We start from the raw sequence: 25,838 nt of genomic DNA, 5'->3' as shown, positions 1-25,838 counted from the left end.
TTCGGTGTAATATCTTCCGCCTAGAGGCGTTAGACATATCCTTCCACCAAATACACCCGAGAGACGATCGCCGATATGGCGGAATTGTCCGAGGTGTCCCGATTGGCCACATGGCATTGTATACCATCTATCTGTTAAAAACAGAGTTATTGCCCTTTGTATCTTGAAAAAATGTTTTTTACTATAGGTACTTTTGTGTCCGGAGCCATATCTTGGAAGTGCTTTGGCGGTTTTCATTGAAACTTGGTATGAGTATATATATGGATAAGAGGATGATGCACACCAAATGGCATTGTACACCATCTGTTAATAATGGAGTTATGGCCCTTTGTATCTTGAAAAAATGCATTTGTTTGCGTGTCAGCAGCTATATCTTGGGAGTGCTTTGGCGGATTTCATTGAAACTTTAAATGAGTATATAAATTGATAAGATAATAATTCACGCCAAATGGCATTGTACATTATCTGTTAATAATGGAGTTATGGCCCTTTTTATCTTGAAAAAATGCTTTTTTGAGTGTCAAATATAACACTTGTGTCCAGCAGCATATTGGCGGGGAATATCAATTCAACAAATTTGCTTGTTATATCTATACTTGCTTGTCTGACAATTATTATTTCTTTCAAGTTATCCACTGTTATTCCTGTATTACTTTTGATCAGTAAAGTGATGCCTTGTTTATTTGTATGTTGTCCGCTTAGATAAATATCTCCGTCCCATGCACTTTTCAATGTTTGTGCGCAGGTACGTGTGATGTGATTTTCCTGTAAGACTTTTTTTCGTCTAACCATTTGAAAATTTAAGTGTGTTTGTCTTTGTTATTTAGCCCTTTTACATTTAGAGTATATATGTTAATATTCATACAAAAGGAGGAGAAATACATGCCACTTTTCTTGTTTCTAACATTTTAAAATCATTTTGTAGAGCTAGATTATTTATTGATACTAAATTATGCAAAATTATATTACGCTTTGACGTTAAAAACAATAACCTTCCATGTCGTTGATACATTCTGTTCATTAAATTGATCTACGTACTTGTTTATTTATTACAATGGTATTGGTAACTATGCCCTGCCTTCATTTAAATTGATCTCGATACCATTTTTTGAACATTTCATTATCATTAACCAGGTTTTCCGAAGGAAAAAAAACTGGTTATTAGATTGGCGAATGCGGGCGGGCTGGCTGGCTGGCTGGCGGGCTGGTGGGCTGGCGGGCGGGCGGAACAAGCTTGTCCGGGCCATAACTATGTCGTTCATTGTCAGATTTTAAAATCATTTGGCACATTTGTTCACCATCATTGGACGGTGTGTCGCGCAAAATAATTACGTCGATATCTCCGAGGTCAAGGTCACACTTTGAGTTCAAAGGTCAAAAATGGCCATAAATGAGCTTGTCCTGGCCATAACTATGTCATTCATTGTGAGATTTTAAAATCATTTGGCACATATGTTCACCATTATGGGACAGTGTGTCGCACGAAAGAATCACGTCAATATCTCCAATGTCAAGGTCGCCACGACTAAAAATAGATTTTAAAAAAAAACAAACTTACAAAGGGGGTTAATTTTGTTTGTTCATTTTAAAAGTTCAGTTTGAGTTTTCTCCCTTTATCAGAATTTTTTTTCACAATGAAAACCTGGTTTTGTGACAATTTTGTCCCTTGTTAACACTTTGCTTTCCGCGTGGTAAGACCACCATTGTTAAATGAATGAATAATTTAGTGAATTAGTTAAATGTGTTTGAATATCGTTCCAAAATATTTTATAACACTTGTTAGTGATGCTATCAGATCCCGAACTTTTGTTATTTTGCATTTCTTTAAGAGCTAGTCCACATTCATATTCAGTTAGTAATCCGTCACATACTTCTTTTTCCTCTTCATTTAAAGCATGATGTGTTTTTTTTACAGAGGGTATTATTTTCAACATTCTTTCGTTTATAGTGTTTCGAAAAATAGGCTTCTTCTATTATTTGACTTTTATTTGATATGTCTTTGCTATTAACTACTAGTCTGTGTATAGTTTTGTGTTTGCTTCTACGTTTGAAAATGTTTGCACAGTATTTTGTATTGTTTTCATTGTGTTCAACATGATGTGCCTGGCTCGAAGTATTATGCCATTGAGGTGTGTGTGATAAATTCCTTCTATTATATTTTTTTTATGTCCCCCTTCGAAGAAGAGGGGGTATATTGCTTTGCTCATGTCGGTCGGTCCATCCACCAGGTGGTTTCCGGATGATAACTCAAGAATGCTTGGGGCTAGGATCATGAAACTTCATAGGTACATTGATCATGACTCGCAGATGACCCCTATTGATTTTGAGGTCACTAGGTCAAGGTCACAGGTGAAGGTCACAGTTACTGGAAATAGGCATTTTAAGGATTTAGCATGGTTCAAACAAGGGAAACAACTACCGTTTATGCATGTTCTTTTTATTACAGCATTTGCCTCCCTTTAATTCATTTAAAATCTCATTTTACAGCAGAGATTCCAAATCTGACCTGTAAATGAGCCCCATATTTACTGCCAGTGCTAGGTTACCTTTTCCCATTTGATCATTCTTAAGTATTGGTATTGTAATGCTGCTGCTACTGCTGCTACTGCTGCTGCTGCTACTACTACTTCTACTACTAATACTACAACTACTACTACTACTACTACTACTACTACTACTACTACTACTACTTCTACTACTACTACTACTACTACTACTACTTCCACTACACCACCACCACCACTACACCACCACCACCGTTCACAGTGACAAAAAACGTATTCACACAATGGCTGCTACTACAACTTATAGCCCTTGTAGGGGGGCATGCATGTTTTACAAACAGCCCTTGTTTTGTAAGAATTTCCTTCTTCTATGGAGGTGGCATAATTTGTGTTTCTTTTATGCATCTGTTTTTCAAGTGCTTCAATGACTTTTATGGCTTCATTTTCAAGTTTGTGTGTTTCTTTTTTTTTAGCTTACCTGAGCACAACGTGCTCATGGTGAGCTTTTTAGATCGCCTTTTGTGCCTTGTCTGTCGTGCAGCGTCAACATTTACCTTGTTAACACTTTAGAGGTCACATTTATTGTCCAATCTTCATGAAACTTGGTCAGAACATGTGTCCCATTAATATCCTGGACGAGTTCGAAAATGCTTCTTGTTGTTGAAAAACCTGGGTGTCAGGGGGTGTGGCAGTTTTCCTAATATGGCTATTGTAAAACCTTGTTAAGACTCTAGAAGTTACATTTTTTGTTTAATCATCATGAAACTTGGTCGGAACATGTGTCCCAATAAAATCTTTGACAAGTTCAAAAATGGTTCCGTTTGGAAGAAAAACATGGCCGCCAGGGGGCGGGGCAGTTTTCCTATTATGGCTATAGTAAAACTTGTTCACTCTGTAGAAGTCAAATTCATTGTTCAATCTTCATGAAACTTAGTCAGAACATTTGTTCTAATGATTGGGGGGGGGGGGGGGCAGTTGTCCTTATATGGCTTTAGTGAAAACTTGTTGACGCTATATTAGCCTTATTTATTGGCCAATCTACATGAAACTTGGTCAAAACATTATTTTGTCCCAATGAAATCTTAGCGAAGATTGAAACTGGGTCATATGAGCTTAAAAACTAGGTCGCTAGGTCAAATATAAGAATAAACATGTTGAAAGTCACTTTTTGTGGTCTAATCTTCATGAATCAGTTTGCATTTGTCCAGAATAGTCTAGTTCCTTTTGCTCTCAGGTGAGCGCCTTAGGGCCTAACGGCCCTCTTGTTTTAAATGACGTGCATCTTATTGTTGTGTTAAGTATCTTGCCTTTAATTATTTCCCATAAGGTGTTTGGATTTGCATCTTTGTTATCTTAAACTGTATTGGTTATTACCTGTTATATTTGTGTTTGATATTGTGTATCTTTTCAGAAGCTATTATTAACTTTTAAAGTACCTTGGGCCTCTTTCAGGTTGTATTTCATGCAGTTAAAGTTCAACTATCGAGTGATCAGTCATAAATCCTGGTGTTATGTTGCATGTGTTGATAAGGTTGCAAATAGACTCGCATATTTAAAAAAATCTTATCTCCAAAATATTGCTGTTTTTGTGTTTGAGTGCCAGGTGAATTTTCTTTCATTATGATAAACTGTATGCCTTATGTCTATCAAATTGTAGTTTTCAATTATGTTATTCAAAATGTTCCTTTTTTTGGAGTGAGTATAAAGATTTCCATTTCTTTTATCTCTAATAATGGGTTAAGAACATTATTAAAATCCTCTCCGACTATAAGGTTCTTACCTTGGTTATTTATTATAACATTTGGATTCATCTGTGTTCGGACCGTAAACGTTCATTAATGTTAATTGTTTTACGTGTATTTTTATATCTATAGTTGCGTGTCTGCCAATAATTATTTCGTTCAAGTAATCCACTGTTATTCCTGTATGACTTTTACTCAGACAAGCGATGCCTTGTTTATTTGTATGTTGTCCGCTAAGATAAATATCTCCGTCCCAACCACTTTGTTTGTCAATGTTTTTGCTAAGGTATGTTTCAGGTGACTTTCCTGTATAAAAAAGACATATATTACTTCTTTTGTGTAACCATTTGAAACTTTTAGTGCATTTGTCTTTGTTATTTAGCCCTTGTACATTTACAGTACATATGTTTATACTCACACAAAAGGACGGAATTGCATGATACCATTCTTGTTCCAAACATTTTAAATGATTGTGTAGAGCTAGTTATTAGTTAATAGTTCATTATGTCAAGTTATATTAAGCTTTGATGATAATAACAATTACCTTTAATGTTCTACAGGTTGTTGATACATTGTGTTCATTAAATTGATCTCAGCACGAAGTACTTGTTCATTTATTGTGATGGTATTAGTAACTTTGCCCTGCCTTCAGATTGATCTCAAAACCATTTTCAAACATTTCATTATCATTAGCACTTTTCTTTCAAAATGCCATCATTGTCATTATATTGACTGAAAATAGTCTACCAGTCACACATAACTTAATTAATATCTCCCTTTTTAGCTCGACTTTTAGAACAAAACAAGAGCTATTGTCATAGCCAGGTAGTCGACGTTCGCGTTTGTTTAGTTGTCTGTAAATGTCAATTTTCGCAAAGACTATCAAAGATATCCTCTTCAAACTTACAATACTTGCTCAATTTCGCCTGTTAAGTCCATACTGACAAGGCTGGTTACCATGTGACCTGTATTTATGGAATTATCTGCCCTTGTTTTGACTTAGTACATAGAAATATTGTCAAATTCTCAACAAAAAAATTAATTTTCTCAAACATTGTCCAACCTTTCAACTTGACAGTCTACATACTTATATAATATGATGACATGCAACTTCTGTTAAAAGCACATACCTTTATCCTTCGTATTTTACTAGTTATTAGTTTACCGACTTACAATTTCTCAAACACTATCGAAGCTTTCAAATGAGAAGCTTGACATCCGTTCAACACCTCAGTTAAAGAAACCTAGCCTTACTTATGAATCTTCCTCTTCATCTCTTGAAAATGTTTGTCTGTAAAATACAACCATAAATCTAATATTTAATTTAAACTTTTTCATACATACATTGTTTTTATGCCCCGAAGGCAGGCATATGGTTTCTGAACTGTCTGTCCGAAAAATTATACTTTTGCCATAACTTCCATACTACAGAATAATTGTTTTCACTTGATATTTGTACACAACTCTTCTTTGATCAACACCTTCCCACGGACATATTTCTTGATGACCTTGGCCCTTGAACTCAAAAGTTAAAGCACCCAATAACTTAACATTCACCATAACTTTGTGGTTCATGATTGGATTTACTTTATTTTTGTCCATAACTCCCTTTTGGACAAGACTTTCCCACTGACCTACTTTATGATGACCTTGACCATTGAATGACCTTAGCTTAAAGGTCGAAGTGTTTAAAACCAGATAGACATATTAAGCACGAGTAACATATTAAATCTTCAACTTCATAACATCAGTATACATGTACACATGTATCTGGCAGCAAAATAGCGTGGATCCGTTTGCATTTACTTCAGTTTAGTCACTACACTTCTTTCCAAGCACCCTAAATTTAGCCCCAGGCCTTCAGCGCCTTCGGCGCTTTGATTTTGCTTTGTAAAAGAGAATGCTCAAGTTCATTTAAACGTTTTAATTTAAGTGTATCATTCAAAAGTATGGTACAAATCTGTCTTGCTAAAGTGAAAGGAAGATTTTTCGTTGTGTGTTTATTATGACACGAGGTTAAATTAATATATTGTTTAGAATCAGGTTCTTTGTAATATATATCAGTATTAATTTCAGTATTGTTTTTTATAATCAATATATCAAGAAATGGTAACTGAAGTATGCTTGTTTGCATTGTAAACTTGATATCCTTGATATCCTAAATTTGATATTAATTTCAATTAAATAGGCGATCTATCCATGAACAACAAATGCGAGACCCCTCAATGAGACAGATGCCCTTAAGTTAACATTTAGATGAATGTTCACATGAACCAAAATTTAAAATATTTCCATTTTATAAGCTATTTTCGAACAATATTTCAGCTAGGTTAGCAAACGAACATTTGAAACATGTATTTAAACCCCAATTAAATTTCATTTAATATTTATTGACGTTATGTCGTCATAATTGATATGACGTTATCTCCATGACATTTTGACGTTGTAATATACTGTATTATGAACTGATGAGCTGTGAAAAACGCGTTAGCAATATCAAAATATATATTTTAAATCCCAGACGTGTTTTTTAATTTATAATATATATATATATATATATATAATTCAAAGTAACAGAAACTGACATTCAATTTTATATTGTGTGTATATATATATATATATATATATATATATATATATATATATATATATATATATATATATATATATATATATATATATATATATATATATATATATATATAATATAAAGGAATCATATTTTTGTCGGTTTTGTCGGTCCTAGACCGATTGAGGTCATGAAAGACCGATTGAAAATCCCGAACAGTCGGTCTGATTCTGTTTGCTAAAATTCCCATGTTATGAAATCGATTACACAGTGCACATCCTAATTACATTTTTATCTCGATTAGGTGTGATAAATCATTCGCTGCAGTCTCTACCAGATTATTGCACGTCAGCCGACTAATATCAGAGTATGGCCCCAAGCAGCTAAGATTCGCGCCGCTGTGTATTGGTCACACATGAATTATCAGTCGATAATTTCACTGGCTTATACTTAGCACAATCGGTCCGTAAGGTGTACTCGTCCAGGATAAAATCGTTACTTCGGAGATACAAACCTCGATGTTGTCTATGGCGCACCAAAGGGGTCGAAACTTTAACTTCTGCTCGAGCAGAAAAAATGCTGCTCGAGCAGCATTTAAATGCTGCTCGAGCAGCATATTGCTGCTCGAGCAGCAATTTACTGGTCGAGCAGCAAAATTCCTGCTCGAGCAGGATTATGCTGCTCAAGCAGCATTTATTTTTAGAATAAGCCATTGAACCCGTCAGCCAATCAAATTTGAGCTTACAAACGGACGACATTAGCCATCTCTACGGAAACTTAACTGGTTCCCCGTTGAATATAACCGTTGACTATAATATACAACAGGTACAGGCTAATGTATCGGCGATTTTAATTGGATAACGCGAAGACCAATCGGAACGTTGTTTATTACTGTCGGGAATTCATGACGTTAACGTTTATCCGCTAACATGCACGCGACGTCATGTATACTATCGACGTCACTTTTCATGTTGTATATTAAACAACTTCGTATGAACGTCTAATAAAATGTCGAAACTAACGCAATTGTTTTCGTATTTCGCAGTTTTTTAAAACCATACGATCATCATACGCAATAATAACGAGCTTTTATTCTTACCTGTCAGCTGTCAAAAAGTTCGGGAAATGTTTTGTTTCCGGTTTGGAAATGGTACACGGATTACTTCCCCTGAACCTCGTATAATCTCGCGATATGTTAACCGGTCCAAATTTGGACCGGTAAAATTAGCCTGTACCGATCCCTATATAGAGAGTAACGATAGATAAGGGGAGGTAACCAATCTATAGACGAGTTAATTGTTATTGTTTACATTCGGGATTTTTCGCGCATGCGCACTGACTGGTTGGCAAAAACACTGGTTACAGTAACGTAAAACATGTATAAAGGGCTTTTGTTTAGTCAATTAAACGATAAAAAATCCGAAATAAACATTACAACTCTTATACAATAGTGCAAATATATCATATTTAGTACCAATAAATAAATGTATCATCATATGTATAATTTCCTCTTTATAAAAATACAAATTAGTTATTAGCATCAGAGTAAACGTGGTCGGAAGACTAAATACTGACAATACCACACAACAAAACAATAAACTAGCCGTATTCTTTTTTATAGTAAGACTTTAAAAAATGATATTTAAAAACTTATAAAACATATATTAATTTGATTATAACTATAAACGGTGTGGATATTGTTATTGCTCATCAGCGATCGAAAGTGTATTATAAGAGGCGCATTTAATAATTATAAAACAAAGCCATTAAAAACGGAATACATTACAATCGTTAAATGTTGTGGTAATTTTCTTTTCCATAGAATGAATTTTCGTTTCGTTTCCATTGAATTACAATATTAATAAATTTTAATATACAAATGAAAATAAAACCTGCATCTTGTGCAAATTGAACTGTCTTTGCATGTATATTGAAATCTCTTAACAAGTAATAAGGAGTGATACATTTAACAATCTAGCATTTTATGATAAATATATATATTAATTTAATTTATTTTACACAAATATTGTTTATCCATTGTGATTGCTTGGTTTCATGATGGTGTTACGTGCAATGCAAGAACGTACAATCTTTACACTAAATTGACGAGTTTACATTTGCCGGTACCCGCGGTAAATACATCAATTGTGTAGCAGTAATATTGAACAATATTTTAAATTTAAAGTTATAAAGCACTGTATTATTATGATTAAACTGGCTTACATATAAATACGCATGTTCTTGTTAATCCGTTTCAGACAAATATCTTCTTTTTTTAATATGTTAAATTATTTATTAAAGCAAATGTTACGTATTTTGGCTTTAATATTTGGCTTGCTCAATATGACTGCTGAATATGCCAAGAGATGGCATGGAGGTATCATAAAGTCTGCCACATGTGGTCTATGCAGGGACCCAATTAAAGTATTGGTCACTATGTTTATGACACCGGCATGTTTTCTGTGTAATTGTCTGGGCAGTCTCCGATCATAACGAGATAATAAGTGTCAAAATTGGTGTGCACAATTAAATAAAACAATGAGATTTATTAATTTATTTGTTGTGTAACAAGGTAAGTCTGTACAGATATATTAAGATTAAAATCAGTTACTATATGTTGCGCACAAAAAGCGATCTATTTGATGTTTGTTTTCATCCTTATTTGTGTTTTTTCATTAAATTTAATTTATTCTAAAAGAATTTCCATTTTTGAAATTTTGTATCTAAAATGGACGTGAAGATGCGTTTAGTAGAGATTTTTGTGGTAACCACATAACGAGCTCGTAGATAGTGTACGTTCCACTCCATAGCTCGTTTTTAGTAAACACAAATAATAACAACAATATAATCGTTCCAAAAATGAATTTCCACGCATGCTTATGTTTTATTCAGACATAAATAGTAAAATTATATTTGATACAGTTCATGAGTATCAATAAAAACGATGATAATGTCAACCTTCTCTATATGCGCTTATAAGAATTCCACCTCTTTTTGCCAACCAGTGGGCGGAGTCTAAACTTTGCAGGTGCGTGTGACGTCACGCGTTAACTCGTCTATACGGAAACGAAATAGACCGGTGTAGCGTCAATATTGTCAGATCGTGAGATCTGACGATTTTCACAGTACCCCCGTGATATTGCTCCGATCAGTCGCCGTGAAAATGTCAGATTGGTGAAAAATAATATTTAACGCATTGTTGTTTCAATTCAACTTAATTTCGCGTTTTAACAGCTTGCAGTTATTTTCGGACATCTTTTTTTCGGACGTTGAACCTAAACACATTGTTCACAACAAAGATGTCAAAACAGTAGTTCTAACACCATGCAAACATTTGAATTTTAAAACAATTTTCGTTTTAAATGTTATATATATCGATGATGTACATGCATTACATTGTAAAGAAATATGGTAATGCATAATTTACAGTCATGAGTGTTGCAGTTTTTTAATACAAAGATATAACATTGATTTAAGAAAATATTTTCAGATTATATATATATATATATATATATATATATATATATATATATATATATATATATATATATATATATATATATACATTGTGTATATATTATTTCAGCTTAAAAAAGTTAAAAACTGACTATGAACCAAATTCAGTTCCAGAAATGTATAATCCCAATCGGTGTTTTTATCATTATTTTAGCTAATTCACATGTACACTCAATTCAGGAAAACTATTGTTTTATATTTCACACAATCATAGTTACCACTATCATCATTTATTTAATATGTCAATAAGCTCGATTGGTAATTGTCGGTTCGGCTCGGGTAATGTTTTAAAGTACCCCGTGTACTCTTAAGTATACTTTAATGTACCCCAGGTACGCTAAATATACTTAAACGTACCGTTGGTCTGTCTCTCAGTTCAGTCACTCACAAACTTTTCAGTGCTTTATCTCAGAAACTCAATATAAGTTTTCAACATGAAACTTTATGCGTGTATAAAATATAGCTGAGGAGAGGTGCCATGCACAAGAACCATAACCCGTCGCTTTCTGAAATAAGAGTTATTGCGCTTTGTTGTTTTTGTATGATGTAACTAGGGCTATATCTCAGATACTTTACAAGATTTTAACATGAAACTTCATGGGTGTATAATTATCAATGCACAAGAACCATAACCGTATACTTTCTTACATACCGGTTATTGCCCTTTCTTGTTATTGTTATTTTATGATGTAACTTTTCAGGGCTATATCACATTTATAGAACCATGCATAAGAACCACAACCCTTCACTTTCTGAAATAAGAGTTATTGCCCTTTGTTGTTTTTGTATGATGTAACTTTTCAGGGTTTTATCTCAGAAACTATAAATACAAGATTTCAACATGAAATTTCATGGGTGTATAATTGTCAATGAGAATAAGTGCCATGCACAAGAAACATAACCGTAGTACATATGTACATGTCTGATGTTACTTTACAGGACTATATCACAGATACTATACACGATTTAAAGATGACATTTAATGGATGATAAGATATCAATGAGGAGAGGTGTCATGCACAAAATCTATAACCCTACACTTTCTTAAATAAGAGTTATTGCCAATTGTTTTTTTATGTTGTTACTTTTAAATAAGTGAGATAAGGGTACAACCCTTCAAATAAACTTTTCTGTTAGTTCTGCACCCATCAATAATCAGAATTTATTTGGCAGGGGATATCAATTTAACGAATTTGCTTATTATTAGTCTAAACGTTAAAATAGACTTAATATTTTAAGTAGCAATGAGAATATATAAGACACAACAGACTCATCAGTCATCAGTATTATGTTAGCATATCTTTAATCGGTTACTGAACTAGGGAAAATAAAGTTGAAGTTTATCAGGTGGTCTAAAAGTCCTGACCGCCTAGCAGATAAGTCTACAAAGTATTTTAAAACCGGTTCATGAACATGAAATGATAAGTCATTTAGGCCATCGGGATTATTTATTTTAAGTCAATATAGGTTTTTGGAATCTTAAGGCACTCATTGAAAAATACACCACAACATAAATAAATATCTAGGTCAATTGTGATTCTGTCAAGCAATGATTATCATATCATTTTTTATCTCCAGAGTTATTCTTTTTTTCTTACACTTATCATAATCTAACCATCTGCATTATTTTTGCCAAACAGGTGGTTTTGCAATCTGAGCACCACAATCATCAATATTTTTGTGTGGATATAAAGATGTTATAAAAATTTAGGATTATAAAACCTTAAGTTTTATTGTGCTGTACTTGTTTAGGAGATGTGTAATACCAACTGGCTACTTCTGTTTTCAGAACTAAAAGGCACAGAAGGATTTTATTAATATTTTGTTGAGTTCTCAGATTAATTGAGCCCAAAGCACTTCCTGCTACAAAAACATATTTTTGAGCAACAACACATATTGATAATATCCATTTTAATGCTGTGCGGGTCTTTACAGTGGAGTGATCGAGTCTCACAGATATGTTTGCCGCACTCCATGAATCAGAAGTCTGCATCTCACGACTAGTCTCGATAAACTGCATCATGGGCCTGTCGCAACATTGTGAGATGCTGTTTTGACCAAAGATTTGGCAGTCTGGAAATAAAGTAAAAGTCATTCATACTTAACTTAAAAAACAACAACATTTGTTTGCAATAAAAAAAGCATATATGCACTAGATTTATTGTTCACAAAAAATACTATTTCTGAAAATAAAATTGCAAGAACGATAGTTTGACAGTGAAAAGTATTCATGTTTTATGCATCATAAATATACAATCACATTAAGACACTGAAAAACAACTTTTCATACAAAATAATATAATGGAGCAAAGAAAATGCTTTTTTTCATTATATGACACATTAATAAATTAAAATATGAGTAATCTTCTTGTTTAACCTTTTTTCAGGGTTATTTGACAAAAGTGGGACTCTATAACACAGTTTGATCCTCACGTTATGATATTACATATGAAATATCATGTCCTTCATAAATTAAAAGAAAATGCAAGGCTCTAAAAACCAATGCACCAACAGAAAGGTACGATGATTATATTCTACATTCTCCCATTTTTTTGTTGAATAAAAGTTAATGCAGATCTTTACTAAGCAAACTAGAGCTTTGTCACAGACGTGACAAATACCCCCACGTGCCGCATTGATACAGACTATTTTGCATGCTGTCTTCACAAAACAAGATAATCAAATTTATGGCGATTTTTAAGAATGATAATGCCATTATTATTTATGGCCATTTCGACCTTTGAACTCTTGAATTCTTAAGCATGACATGCAGTCCAAATTCATGGCCATTTTTTTACTTTTGAACTCCAAGTGTGACCTAGACCTTGGAGTTATCGACATAATTCTTTCGCATGACACATCGTCCAATGACTGTGAACAAATTTACCATGTATTTTTAAAATCTCACAATAAATTACATAGTTATGGCCCGGGCAAGATCATTTATGGCCAATTTTGACATTTGAACTCACAGTGTGACCTTGACGTTGCAGATATAGACGTAATTCTTTTGCGGGACACACCGTCCAGTAATAGTGAACAAATGTGCCAAATGATTTTAAAATTTCACAATGAACATCATAGTTATGGCCTGGACAAGCTCATTTTTGGCCTTTTTTTACCTTTGAACTCAAAGTGTGACCTTGAACTTGGAGTTATCGACGTAATTCTTTCGCGCGACACACCGTCCAATGATGGTGAACAAATGTGCCAAATGATTTTAAAATCTCACAATGAATGACATAGTTATTGCCCAGACAAGCTCATTTATGGCCATTTTTAATCTTTGAACTCAAAGTGTGACCTTGACCTTTGAGATATTAAAGTAATTCTTTTGCGCGACACACCGTCCCATGATGGTGAACAAATTTGTGAAATGATTTTAAAATCTCACAATAAATGATAAAGTTATGGCCCGGACAAGCATTTAACCCTTGAACTCCAAGTGTGACCTTGATCTTGGAGATATCGACGTACTTTTTTCAAGCAACACACCGTTCCATGATGGTGAACAAATGTACCAAGTTATTTTAAAATCTAATGATAAATGACATAGTTATGGTCCGGACAAACTTTCGGTTTAAAACACACTAAGTGACCCCGTGAACTAGTTTTTGACCCAGTATGACCCATATTCAAACTTGGCCTAAACATCATCAAGATACAACTTGTGACCAAGTTTGGTGAAGATCGGATGAAATTTCGGGACCGACAGACAGACCGACCGACAGTACGACAAAGTGACTCCTATATAGAAATATAAAGCTAATTTATTACCATCAATGCAAACACTCCACAGCTGTTTCCATGGCGCTGTTTGTTGCAAGGTTGCGCTTTGAACTCTGAACTGAATTTTTCCAAGCCATCTTTCACAATTTGCGCTCGTTGACACATGAACTGGCTGCAACAAATATTTTGTTGGTAAAAATCAACAAAAATCATGTGCCTATATACTTAAGCGGTACTTTATCTATACCAAATTGTTTTGGTAATCAGTTTTCAAACATATATATATATGTGAATCTATTAACACATTATTTGAAACACATAAGTGTGAGAGATAGGACACAATAATAAATAAGAATGAACTAAGAAAGCAAGCTTAAATTTATATATAGCCTATCATTTTTAAAGTGTTGGTGGTCATTACAAGTTAATATTAAAGATAAAGATCCAAATATAGAAAACAAATAAGATTTACAAAGTTTTTTGAATATCTTGTTTGGTATATTGCCTGATGAATGATAACTGGAACTGGACAAAAAAGCATCCTAAATGTGACCTTGATCTCTTGTTAACGCATGCGCTGCAGCTTCTCTACATTGAGAACATATGTGGTAAGCTATATTAAAAATGGCATATTCAATTATCGAATCACAGTTTGGATAAGCTCAGAGACACACATAAAATGCACATACACCAACTGCTACTGTGACTGCTATATCAAGCAGGCAAGACAAAAAATAAATTACAGCTTTGAACCTTACCAGAACAAATCGAACAAGGCCTTGTTGTTACCACCCAACTAGTTGTAAATGGTTACAGTCCTGGACATAACACTTGCAACCAGCAAAACCCAGTGATTGTTGCCTTTACATTGTGGCAGCATAAGTAGATCATACATATTGAAGTCCACCTACAAAATGTGAAATTATAATGTACCTTAAAAAACAATGTATACATTACTAAACAGTGAGAAATTTGCTCAAATTACTTCAAAGAAGTATAGTGGCATGCTAGAATCAAGTACAGTTTAAGTTAACAATAAAACAAAAGATTGTCAGGCAATATGGTACTCCTGGAACAACTTTGTAGAGGTCATCATTTGCAAAGAACATGTAGAATGTATGAAGAACCACCACTTTTACATAAAAATTCATGTTATGTAAAACGAAGACTTTGGCATTCATATCTCACAGACTTATCAAGTCATTACCACTGCCACCTTCATCAACATAATTATTGGACACATAGAGAACTACTATATCTCACTACATACAAAATGTGGTAGCCCTAGATCCTAGAGTTAAGGACAAGAATATTTTAAAAGTTTTCACAAAATAAGCAAGAAAGAAATGTATATAATGTTCAATTTTGTGGCCCATGGGTCAGGGTCAAATTTGACCCAAAGGACATAATTTAAACAAACTTGGTAGAGGACAATAAGATGTTACTGCAACCCAAATTTGGTAGCCATAGTCCGAATGGTTTTCAACAAGAAGATTTTTAAAATTTTCACAAAATAGGCGCTTTATAAGCGTTTATTCAATTTTGTGACCCCCCCCCAGAGGCATAATTTTAACAAACTTGGTAGAGGACTATAAGATGTCACTTCACACCAAATTTGGTAGCCCTAGGCCCAATGGTTATGAACAAGAATGATTTTACAGTAATTTAGCCATTTATAAGCATATGTTCAATTTTGTGACCCCCGGGGCAGTTTCAAATGTGACCCCAGGGGCATAATTTGAACAAACTAATAAGAGAACTAATACTTGTCAATACATACCAAATTTGGTAGCACTATGCCATACAGTTATGGACAAGTAGATTTTTTAAGTTTTCACAAAATAGGCCTCATATAAGCATATGTTCAATTTTGTGACCCTCGGGGCAGGGTCAAACTTGACCCCAGGGACATAATTTGAGCAAACTTGGTAGAGGACTATAAGATGTCACTACATACCAAATTTGGTAGCCCTAGGCCCAATGGTTATGGACAAAAAGATTTGTAAAGTTTTCACAAAATAGACCCTATATAAGCATATGTTAAATTTTGTGACCCCCAGGGCAGTTTCAAATTTGACCCCAGGGGCATAATTTGAACAAATTGGTAGAGGACTATTAGATGTCTCTACATACCAAATTTGATAGCCCTATGCCCAATGGTTATGGATGAGAAGATTGTAAAAGATTTCACAAAATAGGCCTTATATAAGCATAATTATGTTCAATTTTGTAACCCCAGAGCAGGGTCAAATTTGACCCCAGGAGCATAATTTGAACAAATTTGAAAGAGGTTCACCCAAGGAACATTACTGAGAAATTTCATCAGAATTGGACCAGTAGTTTAGGAAAAGAAGATGTGTAAAGGAAAAGTTAATGCACGGACGGACGCACGCAGGCACGGACAGACGCACGCATGACGGACACAAGACCATGACATAAGCCCTGCTGGCCTTTGGCGAGTGGAGCTAAAAATCAATTAAGGAAGGGAGGGAGCACCCCTCCCTAACCCAACCATAAAGGCCCCTGGGCATCTGAAATATGATCACAAGCACTAATAATCATATAATAATGATAAAACCTGGTCACCACTGTCGATAAATTGGAAATTGTTATGATTGTGAGATATAATGTAAACATTTGCATACAGATCAATCTTTTTTCTTCAAGCCTTACACAAAATAACAATGCAAAATTAAAGTTTTAAAGGTTTTCAATGGGTACAAATAGGGTATTTATCTGGGCATTGGAAACGTTGAAATACATGAAAATATCATCAAACAACTTAAATGTATTTCATTGTTAAAATATGTTTTTCTTGATTTTTCTCCAAACTTTACACAAATATGGGTGATTTCAATAATATAAACTAGAAATGGCGCGGCAGAGGCCGACGTGTATCCCCACACCGCATGTTTGACCCATGGGTGCCCCAGGGTTGGTAATGGGGCTGTGCATAGTTGAGATTAAACGTATTGTCATAAGAGAAGTTCGGTATCAATTAGATGTGAATCGGTGTAGAAATGAAGAAATTATAGTAAAAGGCAATTTTGGGTGGGCGTGGCCTATGTGGGCGGGGTGCCCCAGGGTTGGTAATGGGGCCATACATAGTTGAGATAAACCATAAGAGAAATTCAGTATAAATTTGAAGATACACATGCATGCCAAATATCAAGTTGCTATCTTGAATATTGCAAAAGCTATGACCAAGGTTAAAGATTTGGGACACACACACACACACACATACAATGACAGACAGGCCAAAAACAATATACCCCCGATCTTTCGATCCGGGGGCATAAACATGAGTAAAAATCTCTGACCCGGCCCCACCTCGACCCACATAACTTTTGACCGAGGGGTCAGATCAAAATTCCAAATAGTGCAGGGTCACACATATACTCATAGCTACCATGTGTGTAAGTTTCAAGGTTCTAGTGCTTATAGTGTAGGAGGAGAAAGTGGCCAGGACGGACAGACAGACGGACGGACGGAAGACGGAGATAACCACAATATCCCCACTTTTTCTCCGAAAAGCATGGGGATAATGAAGCCTTAATGAAAAATTTTCTCAAATTTTAGATGTTAAGTTATGGCAACAGTTTTGTTTGTATTGCATAGGGAAAGGGTTCAAGTTTTATAAATGAGTAGAGCCGTTCTGTCAGATGTAATCACTTTTTCACAACAGAAGATGTTAACCAAATGTTTTGATTTTTTTTTATAAATGTACATGTCTTTTGCACTTAATAAAATCCCATTAAAACATGTTATCAATATGTTGTGTGCTTTGTCAACATGCAGTATGTTCTTAAGCAAAATGTAAATACACAATCAGAAGTGTTCTAAAAAAAAATATGGAAATTTTCATGTTTTTGAACACATATTTTTCAAAACTATACTCCTAAATGTTTTTTTCCTGGCCTCAAAGCAGTGTATCTTAAAGTAAAAACTCAGATTTATCAAAATATAGGATGGCCTTCAAATATATGTGAAGTTTCTTTTTTATTATATAAGAAAATCTGCAAAAACTAGCTTTTGCCAAAACTGTATACAATTTTCAAACATTTGTACACTTGGGACACTTACATGACTTTTGTATACAATTTAAATAAGCAAACCATTCAACATATATAAATACTTTTTAAATTTTTATTACATTTGACTATACAAATTAATGTTTCCCCAAATAATGTTCTGTGGTAGAAGGTCCGTTTGATGATTTAAGGTTGATGTTTAGAGATTTAAGGTTATTTGTACTTGACAACTTTAAGTCTCATTTATTCTAAGAAATACCCAAACAGTCAGTAATATAGAATACAAATTAAATTGGCATAAAATATTCTTATAAAATTATAAGATAAGTTACAGGGAACTAGAATTGTTTGCTGAAAGGATCTAGCATGATTTAAGGCCAAATCTGTACACTTGGGACATTTTCAAAATGGATGAAAATCTGAAGAAAAATAGCATAACTTTTATATGTATTTCATTTGAGGTATTTTTGTGGCCCTTAGTATGTTTATAACCGATGGAATATCAGAGGCATAAGGAATCTCCATAATTATGCAGTGTGTCATAGATCTGTATTTCCCATAAAAAAAACACATATATTTCACAAATTGTAGATACATTTGACCTGGTTTTCAATATATTTCACATAGTTGTATATATTTGACTTTGGTTTCATAATTTATCTTGTTCTATAGAATAAAGATCTATTTGACATTGCTCTCTATATGCTGGAGATCTATATGCTGGGCATTGTTCTCTATACAAATGGATAGCATACCTTGTTCTCTAAATATCAAATGATGTTCTATACATATTAAACATTGTTCTCTATGGCATTGACCTTGATCTTTAAATATAAGACATTATGCCTCTTCTATATATTGGAATTTGATATCTATATATAAGACATTGCTCTCTATACTTGAAGTTGATCTAATATTGTGTTCTCTATATATTGGACGCTTTTCTTTAAATATTGAACATGGTTCTGTATACAAAATACATGTTTATATTTTTTTATAATATTTGACCTCGTTTTCTATAATATGTGTCTTGTTCTGATAAAACTGGGCTAAATTCATGTGCGTAAAGTGTCGTCCCAGATTAGCATGTGCAGTCCGCACCGGCTTATCAGGGACGACACTTTCATCTTAAACTTGATTTTCGGTAAGAAGGGACTTCCTTCAAACTAAAAATGTCATAAAAGCGGAAAGTCTCGTCCCTGATTAGCCTGTGCAGTCTGCACAGGCTAATCAGGGACGAGACTTTCCGCACATGAATTAAGCCCAGTTTTCTAAGAACAAGACACATATAATTCACTGTTCTATATTTAGACCTTGCTCTCTATATATTAAACATTATATTCTCTATATATTGGACCTTGTTCTTTATAAATTAGACCTTGTTCTTTTTATACTTTATACATTAAACACGATGTCCTCTTACTTGACCTTCCTCTGTAATATCCTCTATATATTTTGGTAATGTGTCATTAAAAATGAATGAAATAATAATAAGTGCAGTGCTGTACCGTTGTTTATCGAAGGTTTTAACATGGTTTTTAGTTTAGATGTGTAGGAATTGTACCACAAGGGTGACAGTCTGCGTGGTTTAATTATAAGAATCTGAAAGACTTTGTCATCCATCATATTTGACATTTGACCATGTTCAACTTTTATTTTGGCTTTTTTTTTCAGTTGCTTTTGAATGCTTTATTAAATCGAAATTTAATCATTGATTCTGCTATAATGTAAGTTTGTTTTCACTTTCTGGAGGTTTATAAGAAAAACATTCATTTTGTGTCCCAAGTGTACATGTACAACATTCAATAACCAACTTCAGGCTAACATTGAAGATTATTGGAGAAACATTTTGATTAAAATTGACATTAATTTGAGAAGAGGAAATGTATTTTTGTAATAATGTTATGGTAAAGTCAAATATACTTCCCACACATTATCATTTATATGCTTATATTTTTCTTCTGAAGACAAAATATGGAGACATACCCATATAATAAGAGTAGTTCACCCCCAGAGTGAAGAAACCACCTTTTTCTCTTGGAGATTACACCCTTCTGTGTACTTCTTTCCAGAAAATTAGTGCCTTTGTTTATTTTTTTAAAGATATCACCTGTCCATCAAACATGATAAAAATTTCGTACACTTGGGACAATGCGATATTTGTCTTGCAAAAAAGTTCACAAGGTTTTGGCATCAAATTTTCAGTACATCTAGTGATAAGCATTAATGGTTTGAAGAAAATGATGTAAAACCTTAAAAAATTCTATCTTATGAAAAATTTAAAATAACTTTCTTGCAAAATGTACACTTGGGACAGGGACAAATTCTGACCACATTTAGTATTCAGCTGTTCAAAATTTACATGAACAAATAATTGTATAAATACCTGTACAAATGTGTAGAAAAAACATGTGACAGGTTAAAAGGACACTTTTTGCCTATAAATATTGAAGCACTTTATGATGCCACCTCTTAATATACGTGAAGAGAGTTGAAAATTGTGGCACAAAATTGACAAGAACATCATTGCTTTGAACACTTGCTACAAGAGATATCAACCTAAGTAAGAAGCATTGTTTTATTTTTCTTAAAACATATGCATTTTTATGTTCATTTAATGATGGCAATACCTAATATTTCTGAAAGTTTTATTGAAGTATAGATTTGAAAATTGCCTTTTACATAAAATGTCACGCAAAACCAGTACACTTGGGTCAATTTTAAGGATATTTTTCAATATATTTTGTTAATGAAGCAAGTTATTGAGAAGAATTTTCACATTTAAGTTAATCACATGGAAACACTTCTGTAAGATAGAAAAAGAACACAAACATGCTTAATGGTTAGAAAATAAATGCATGTTTTATTTAGGCTTCATTATTTTTTAAATCACCCATAGGATATGATGCGGCATTTGTTTTTACGGAATAAAAAAAAAAACAATCATTTTTACCCGGAAGTTGGCGCTGTAATAAATTTGCTATTCTGTGTGTTCTTTTACCAAGCTTGATTAGGAATTTTTGAAAACGCGCCATGGAGATTTTCTTTCACCAATAAAAATAATAGTTCACGGATTCAAACCATAATTCCTGATTAATATGTTGCTACAGTGGATTCCTGTTCTTAGCATACCATGTCAGCAAAAATTATGCTAATAACAGGAATATGCTATTAACAGGAACACACAATTTAGCATAAATATAGCAACTGGGGGCATACAATAAGTCAAATCTGTTAATAATTGATCGTCAAAGTGAAATTTAAATTCAACATTGTATATGATTGATGTTAAGATAACTATTTATTAAATGGAATTGCAGGTATTTGCGTTTGCATTTGAGCATATTTTCGCAGATTTAAAGCATATTTTCTTGGCATTCTGAGAATGTTCTATGCTATAAAGACTTTAAGTGAATTCTGAATATTGGGGTTAAAAATTATGCTATTAATAGAAGAAAAATACATTAAAATTTAAGAATTAATCTGTGCTTTGACATTCTATATGCTAATAACAGAAATATGCTATTATCAGGTATGCTAATAAGTGGAATCCAGAAATTATCCTTCAGTCTGACAGAATTTCGTAGCCTGTCAGACCAAACATCTGACAGATTATTTTACATTTTGCGGTGTCTGACTTGGCTTCTCACTTTTGAGTCCATGATGCTAAATGTTTTAGATTCAACACTAGTTTCTTCAACCTCACGACACCAGAGCTCCTGTGATGCAAATATACTTAAGTGGTATAAAGAGATATATTTTTCCTGCAAATTGCGTTTAGTTCCTCACTTCTGGTTAAAAACAAACCTGTTACCCTCCGATTGACTGTAAATTTAAACAGCAAACTCCAATACATATTCCTGTTAGTATTCTTGTATGAAAATGTCCACAACATATGGGCGTAGTTATATGGGGACTGAATATTCAAATACATGTAGGTAAGAAGTACAGTAAATGACATGACAAAATGCTGTTACGACATATCATCATCCTTAATTCTAAACCAGCTATACATGGCATTATTCTTAAGAGGGGCAAATTTAGAATAAAGATAAAAAGATACAAACGATTCGCAATGGAAAAATTATTTCCTGCAAATATTTTTTATCGAAATTATTTCTGTCAAGACATGTTGTACTATAGCATGCCATGGTTAAAATGAGTGTGTAATACATTGCCTAAACTCTTTCTGCAAAGTTTGGGAAGTCTGCTTTAGGGACATTTAAATGGAAGGACAGATGAAAGGTAACTCATTATAGTGCCAACAATGTAATTATTATGCAATTTTTTCGCAGTTCAGAGCTGAAAATAACATCCCAGAACTTAATTATGCACTGCCAAGTTATTCAATAAATAGTAAATTGTAAACATTTCAATTATGAAAAATTAAACAACTTAAAATTCAGACACAACTCTCATTTTACCTGTTGTTAGCTTTGAACAAGCTTATTGGCCTCGGTGAAAAATAATTTACATTGAAATTGAGAAAAGTCCTCGAGAACTCAGTGCCCCAGATAATTATTTGGGAAATAGGGTTTTCAACCATTGATTTTGAACAATAGGGTGATTCCATTCTTCATATAGAGTGAAATGAGTAATAAAAATGCAAACCTTAAAATAATTTCTGATTTACTTCTGTTGACGCTGCACACTTGTATTGATTCAATAGAACTGTAAACTATCATCATAAATTTTAATAAACTGATGTTTCGTAATATCTTTAATCCTTGAAACTGTCCATGATATAAACTTTAAAAAATGTCGACAATTTCTAACCAATGAAATGCCTTTTTATACTTTTGACAGGTTTGTTAAGTCACAGACTTTCCATCATGTTTTTTGGATGTAAACTCAACTGCTGTATACACAGTTTCAAACAAAATCGATAACACAAATGATTCGGCACTTATTGGCTCTTGCTTTCTTGATTCGAAAAAGTTTGTGATCGGCTGATATTTTGGGGCAACAATCTCGGACGTCTTTCGACCTCTCTTAGCTATTTTTATTTCGCATTGTAATAGAAACTGAAAGTACAGGCGCTTTACAAATACATGCACAATGAGTGACGAATTAAGTCAGATTGAAAACGCATAGCGTTTGAATAACTATGACCGTTTGCTGAGCTTGCTGAATGTAAGCGTCACCGCGTTACGATAATAATTCCAAAGAGAAAATACCTGAAAAGAGCAAAGCATTTTTAATCGAAGTTTTGTATCGTTAATTTGACGAATTTGCGTAAAAGTCAAATTGGTTGCGTTTTCAATACTTATGATATTGTATTTCTTTGCATTTTTAAACATTTTAATAGGGTGAAAGACGCAGATACACAGCTTATCTGGGGCACTGAGAACTGGTTAACAGACATGATATTTTGGATAATTGTAAAAGACAGCAGATATACATGTATGGGGAGAACGAGAAACGTAAACAATGTTAACCAGAAAGGCACAATCACAGGCAATCGGCACCTGTGTCAGAAGCAATTATTTAGAATCATTAAGAAAGTATATCGATAGAAACAGAGAACCTACACTTGCGCACCCATTGAGCAATTCTTATCAGTCATCGTCGTGATTTTCGCAAAAGTTTTAACAGCCGTTAGACATTTATGATCGATTTTCTTATTAAGCGAGTGGCAACAATTTTTTGATCGACTAGTTTGCAGCCAAAATATAAAGCACTTACCGCGTGTCAATGTTAAACTTTAAACAGGTCGTCACATAAACTTGCAGAAGATGTGAAAAAGGCACCATCATGGCGGCAGCCATTTTTTCCAAACAAACCAGTTTTGCACCAAATGGCAAATATAACAAGAGTTCTGATTGGCTAATGCCATAATCTAAAAATAAATGCTGGTCGAGCAGGATTTTCCTGCTCGAGCAGAAAAAATGCTGGTCGAGCAGTAGATTTGCTGCTCGAGCAGCATTTATATGCTGGTCGAGCAGCATTTTTTTCTGCTCGAGCAGAAGTTAAAGTTTCGACCCCTTTGGTATCCCATAGTTGTCCTCGTGGAAATTGTGCATTTCATGCATGATACAGTAAACTGTCATATACACAAAGAAGAAAATCGGATATTCTGCAATAATTGTGGGCGGACCTTATACACTGAAAGCACCCGCTGTATTTAAACAAAATATGCCGATACATTTTCCACCAGCGGAATAATTCGGCAATAAATATATAAAAGTCGCGGATCTGATCGAAAGAACAGCCGAAAGTTATTTTTATGGGCGGAACTTCACATAAAATAGTACACAAGAAAAATAATATACATTGTATAAATCTTCAGGAAAAATCGTGTTAGAATCGAAATAATTCGTGTTCTTTATTGTTTGTTGTTGAATAACCCACGACCGAAATTTTAGATGCGTGGTTTCAAATCATTTAAACCCTACGCATCTTAACTATCGGCCGTGGGTTATTCGACTACAAACTATAACGTACATGAATTATTTCTTAACTATTTGGTTTTGTTATTGTCAGTAACAAACCTACGCACAGACATTTGTTTGGTTCAATGCATGTTTGTAAGCTATTATCGAGTTTACAACGATTAAAAACATCGGTATAGATTTTCACAGACTAATAATATTGACAACGATGAAAAACAGTCAGATAAAACAGCACACGAAACAACCAATGTCAATGAAATAGCAAATGATAAAACAAAATGAGAAAACTCGTATGTTCCGTTTAAAAATAATGCCTAAGGGAATTTAACTTGTACATTTATTATACCATCTTCATGAATAGCAAAATCAATGGTATATATTTTAACGTAATTTGTCATAATTTCGGATATAAATTTTCGGACACTTTTTCCCCATTTAAATCCGGACCGATTGATTGATTGTGTCCTTACACCCCCTGGACGTTACACCTCTAGTCTTTACACCCTCTAAGCCTTGACATTACACCTCCCAAGATGTAAACATAATTGATTAGGTTACTAACGTGTGATCACACCTACCATAAGGCACACTTCACTTGATTAATGATGTTCCTGCTTTAATGTGTCTGTCAAAGTTTTTTTTATTGTTTGTTTGTCTGTATGTCTGTCTTATTGATGTGCAGTTTTAATTAGGAAATAACAATGTTTTGGTGTGAAAAACATTGTTCTTTGATATTTTCAAATAATTTGTTAATTATCAAAGTGTAATAATAACACCTAAAATTAAAGGAGTTTGGTCACATCATTATTATATTAAATTTCATTAGTAAGAGTTGGTCAATTGGATTTTTCTGGTCAAAATGTGTGTTGTTGAACTGTCACACCTTACCTGTCATGTATTCTTGCCTAGATTTTTTAAATTCTTTTTAAACAAAATAGTGAAAAAAATATTTTATTTTCAATTGATATAAAAATACAAAACATTAATAAGAAAAAAATATTAAAACAAAAAAATAATTGAAAAGAAGATTATAGAGTACACTCACAGTTGGAAAACATTATTTGTTGGCAAAATCAAGAACTTTGATTGCTTATTCATTTAAAGACCAATGAACTTTTAAATATGAAAGGAAAAAAAACCTCTTAATACTCTGAAAGGAGACAAGTAAGAAGTAACTATTAAATTAATAGCAAGTTATCTCCTTTTGTTTTAGTGATATGAAATAGCCTAAGGGCAGATTTGCTTCATTGTCAATATCAGAGACATAACACTGCATGCATTTTATGCACTGCTAATCAAATAGATATATCAATAGATAAGTGAAATACTATGGTTACTACAATAGTAATAAAACT

The 25,838-nt window shown here is 33.5% G+C and overlaps 1 protein-coding gene and 1 long non-coding RNA gene across 4 annotated transcripts in view; one reads left to right on the top strand and one right to left on the bottom strand.

Moving 5' to 3' along the window:
• Window positions 1-25,838, top strand: part of LOC127868416 (putative proline-rich protein 21) — a 408,141-nt gene that overhangs the window by 9,089 nt on the left and 373,214 nt on the right. The window lies entirely within an intron of this gene.
• Window positions 12,228-25,102, bottom strand: LOC127868431 (uncharacterized). Of its 2 annotated transcripts, XR_008044120.1 has the most exons (4): window positions 23,777-25,102; window positions 14,819-14,967; window positions 14,109-14,232; window positions 12,228-12,404 (listed from the first exon to the last, which is right to left on the bottom strand). It is a non-coding gene; the product is annotated as an uncharacterized LOC127868431 (long non-coding RNA). The 2 variants fall into 2 exon arrangements; XR_008044119.1 differs by lacking the exon at window positions 23,777-25,102 and having other exon boundaries at window positions 14,819-17,859.

The sequence above is a fragment of the Dreissena polymorpha genome, chromosome 2, assembly GCF_020536995.1.
Source record: "Dreissena polymorpha isolate Duluth1 chromosome 2, UMN_Dpol_1.0, whole genome shotgun sequence".
NCBI lineage: Eukaryota > Metazoa > Mollusca > Bivalvia > Myida > Dreissenidae > Dreissena > Dreissena polymorpha.
The sequence above is the reverse complement of the archived record's forward strand: the minus strand, read 5'-3'. Positions and strand labels throughout refer to the sequence as shown.